The sequence below is a fragment of the Bos taurus genome, chromosome 15, assembly GCF_002263795.3.
Source record: "Bos taurus isolate L1 Dominette 01449 registration number 42190680 breed Hereford chromosome 15, ARS-UCD2.0, whole genome shotgun sequence".
NCBI classification, from domain to species: domain Eukaryota; kingdom Metazoa; phylum Chordata; class Mammalia; order Artiodactyla; family Bovidae; genus Bos; species Bos taurus.
The window spans coordinates 23053204-23057718 of record NC_037342.1 but is presented as its reverse complement, the minus strand read 5'-3'; the positions used below and the strand labels follow the sequence as shown (position 1 = coordinate 23057718).

The following is a 4515-nucleotide window of genomic DNA, read 5'->3' as shown; positions in this document are numbered from 1 at the left end:
TTTTAACTAAACATGCTAGGAACTGAAGGGTGATAATGGTAAGACTTCAAATGAACTTGGTCTGAAGAGGCTCATTCCATTAAATTTTGTGGGGGAAGTAAGAGTCAAAAGTAGCGAATAACTGAAAATCTGATTTTCTGCATATCCCAATCTAGTGATACTGAGGACTCCTCAATCCAAGGGAAGAGGCCTGGTAGCCAAGACATGAAGAAATGCTATGCACTAACATGAGATAGCCTGGAACAACCATAGGATACTTTTAAGATAATATATAAGATAGTTATATTTTCTTAACCAGTTAGAAGAAATCCTGAAAGACCTTAGCAAAGCCAAGCACAACTTGACTACAACCTTTCTGTGTGTCTCGCCATAGAGCATCTGTACCAGTATGGGCTAAACAGTTGTGTTTGCCTTTTTTTTTTTTTTGACAAAAGCTACCATCAGCAGCTCTGGAACAAATCAGGCATAAATCAATAATGATCTTTCCTCATGTCCCACAAAAAGATATGTCACTCATTAGAAGCAAATTTAATACCATAAATGGGAACAAAACAAACACACAGGATAACATCATAAGCAAAAGTGGTGAGAAAACATCATCATGGGTAGTCAGGATTTACGGGGTTGGTGCTTGCCTGGATGCAAGAAGAACTATAATGTCTCAAGTCTTGAGTTTAAAAGATCTCTTTTAGATTCTGTTCAGTTATATTTCCCAAGCCTGGGGGATGAAGGCAGTTTCGGCAAGCTGCAGCCCCTGAAAAGAGATCACGGTAGAGCCTAGCACACCTTCTCTTGTTCTGTGTTGACCCAGAGCTCCTACTAAGTTCCCGCAAGGTGGCGCTGTGAACCTTATTCTTAGTGCTCCTATTGCGTAGTAAGCCTCAACGATGATGCAAATGATTGGATGTATGAAATTCATAAATATTTCACTGAGGAAGACAACCCCCAAACATGGCCCCAACGATCCTGGCTCCATGGCCCTTGCTAAGTCCCCTCCCATGCTGGGCTGGGCTATCCTGTATAACCAATAGAATGTTGCAGAAATGGTGGAAGGTGCATGACTTCCAAAACTAGGTCACAAAAGACATTTTCTTTCTTGGGTTATACTTGTTCTGGGTGAAGACAGCTGCAACATCATGATGTTACTCCAGCGTCTCAGTGGAGAAGTTCACGGGGTAATAGACTGGGGGCTCCTGCTATCAGCCAGCACCGACTTGCCAGCAATGTCGACTGCATCTTGACGTGGATGGATCCTCCATCTCAGTTAAATTTTTAGATGCTTGCATCCCCAGCTGACATTTTGATTGCAACCTCATGAGACACCTGGAACCAGAACCATCCAGAAAAGCTGCTTCCAAAGTCCTGACCCACACAAACTGTGAGGGATTAAAAAAGAAAGAAAGAAAGATGTTTTAGGATAATTTGCTGCACAACAATAGATAACTAAAACTAGCCTAGATAGAAAGCAAGTTGCTTACGAGATACAGGCAAAACACATATGATGTGTGAAGTATAGATGATGAGTAAGTAAGTAGCTTGTGAGACATATGCAGAATTCATAAGACATGGTGAATATAGATAATAAGTTAGCAACTTGTAACACATGCTACAGATATACAGAATAAATGGAATGTATGATGAACCAAGTGAGTGTGTTTCTTATAGCTAGAAAGTGGAAGAAAGAATACATTATGATATACCCCCTCTGGGTTGGCAGCTTGGTCATGCCTAAATCAGCAAGGCATTGGTTGACATCCATATGGTCACATTTTGGCCCCATGTGCTCAGAGCAAGAAATGCAAGCTATAATTGGCAAGCTATAGCTGTGGCCAAACATACCTGTTCTTGCCCTTGTGATCCTCTTATCAGAGAGCAAATGCATGCTTTGGCCCAGGGGACCTTCTGTGTACTCGGCCTTCTTGCTCATATCTTAATTCCCATCCTATCGGCCGGGAAGGCAGATACAGCTGAAAGAGGGGACATACATGCATTGGAGACATACAGGATTTAGGGAGTATGGTCCTCTCACCTGTCTGACTTGATCCTAAGTGGGTTAGTCCACTCCAGCCCTCTTCCCTTGGTTCTCAATTTGTGTTTTAAATACATTTAAGGAAACAGTGTGTTTTGAGCACCTTCCTTTTGTCCACGAGCCTTTCTGTTATGAATCCTCTGAAATAACTTACCCTATAGAGTACTTAGAAGCTATCATTGCAACAAGGTAATCTCCTACATGAGTGGGATCTCACCTGACAGTTCTGAGCCTCAGTTTTCTTATTTTTGAAAAATGGAGGTCAAGCTATATACTGGGAAGTACTGTAAGAATAAATGAGACAATTGTGAGAAGGCACAGCACAGCCAGGCACACAGTAGATATGTACCAAAAGCAGTTTCTTCTGCCTCTGTGTGACCCTGTACAGTGGCCACATTCAGCTTAGTCATCGTTGAAATGGCTATCATAATACCTACCCCACAGAGGTGGTACAAGGATTAAATAAAAACATTTTTGAGAGCAACAAGCACAGGGCTTGACACACAAGTAGATGGTCAATACGTTTTAAATCTGTTTTCTTTTTGTTACAAACTAAAAAGAAAAATAACAAAAGCTGCCTCAAATATCTGGGAAATCTCTCCACCTCCTCCACCAACTCAGATTACCTCCCGGACTACACCCCCTGCCCCCCCCATTGCTTTGAAGGGTTAGAGCTTTTGTTCCTTTATGGAGACTTACAATTCATCCCCGAGGAAGAAGCCAAATGACTTAAATTCTACCCTAAGACACAAATGACTAACAATAGATCCTTGCACAGAAAGAAAGATTTTATGAGAGGGAGGCGGGAGTAAGAAGACAGGGTTCAGAAGAAGGGCACTCAGAGGTGAGAGACAGAGGAAATCTTCAAGAGGAGAGCCTGGAAGAAGGCCACAACAAAGGCAAACAGAGCTACCAAGGGACCCCTCTCTCAGAGGCAGACACTATTGAGGCAGGGACCCTCAAAAGTCCTTCCCACACACAGTCCCTACCTTCCCCCCACAGCCCCTCTCTGAGACCTCACCCTCAACAGCTCCTCCCACAGACAGCTCCTACCACACACAGCCCCTCCCTCAGATAGCCCTTCCCACAGACAGCTCTTCCCACACACAGCCCTTCCCACACAGCCCTCCCATCCCCAGCCCCTCCCACACACAGCCCTCCCATCCCCAGCCCCTCCCACACACAGCCACTCCCACACACGGCCCCTCCCACATACAGCCCCTCCCACACAGCCCTCTCATCCCCAGCCCTTCCCATCCCCAGCCCCTCCCACACAGCCCTCCTATACACATCCCCTCCCACATACAGCCCCTCCTACACAGCCCCTCCCACACACAGCCCCTCCCACACACAGCTACTCCCGCACAGTCCCTCCCACACACAGCCCCTCCCACACATAGCCCCTCCCACACACAGCCCCTCCCTCAGACAGCCCCTCCCTCAGAACAGCACCCCTCAGACATCCCCTCCCACATACAGCCCCTCTCACACACCCCTCCCACACACAGCTCCTCCCACACAGCCCCTCCTATACCCAGTCCCACCCACACACCCTACCCACACACAGCCCCTCCCAGAAGATGAAGTGCAGATCTCAGGTTGCAGGAATAAACAGGAAAGAAAGAAACTAGCATCCTGTGGAAAGGAGCTGCAATAAGTTGAAATGGCCCGCCTCTTTAGAAAAGACCACCTCCTCCTCTCCTTAGGGCTTCTCCTTGGTCTCCAGATTAGGAAAGAGGATTGTGGGATTTGTGCCTCAGAGGAGAAGCGGCCATTGATTGGGTTTCAAGCTAAACCATCAGAGTCCCAGACCGATCTGGAGCCATGTGGGAGGCAGCAGGGTGCAGAGAAAAGCACGTTAGGCTTGGAGTCCAAAGTTCTGATCGCAGATTTCAGAGTCTCCCTATGTTAGGGCTGTGCCCTGGCCTGAGTCACATATTGTTTCTATCAGAGTCACCAGAGTGAAATAGGGCTCGTCACATACCTGCAGAACAAGTTTATCTGGAAGCTAACTGAGCCAAGCTTCTGGTTCCCTGCTGGTCAGGCCCCCAGTGAGGGCACACTGTTCCTGGAGAAGGGGGAAGCCAGGTTGCCAGCAGAAAGTGTTCATATGTAAACATTTCTGGTAAATTGCCTAAAGAGATCTCAGAAGAAAGAAACCTGAATTTTCCAAAGCTATAGTCATTTCATATTTGAGAGATGAGCTTTGCATCATACTAAATGAATATTCCCTTTTATAGCTAATTTTGGTTTCCTTGGTGGCTCAGACAGTAAAGAATCCTGCCAATGCCGGAGATGGTGGGTTTGACACCTGGGTCAGGAAGATGCTTGGAAAAGGGACTAGCTACCCACTTCAGTATTCTTGCCTGGAGGATTTCATGGGCAGAGGAGCCTGGCAGGCTACAGTCCATAAGGTTACAAAGAGTTGGACTGGACTGAGCAACTGTCACACATAGCTAATTTTATGCTTATTTGTTATTTCTTAA

The 4515-nt window shown here is 46.1% G+C and overlaps 1 long non-coding RNA gene across 2 annotated transcripts; it reads right to left on the bottom strand.

Moving 5' to 3' along the window:
* Positions 1-513: 513 nt before the first annotated feature.
* On the bottom strand, positions 514-4292 carry LOC104974191 (uncharacterized). 2 transcript variants are annotated; one of them, XR_811428.3, is made up of 3 exons: positions 4014-4292; positions 1840-1967; positions 514-1376 (listed from the first exon to the last, which is right to left on the bottom strand). It is a non-coding gene; the product is annotated as an uncharacterized lncRNA (long non-coding RNA). The 2 variants fall into 2 exon arrangements; XR_009490631.1 differs by lacking the exon at positions 4014-4292 and adding an exon at positions 2247-2669.
* Positions 4293-4515: the final 223 nt, after the last annotated feature.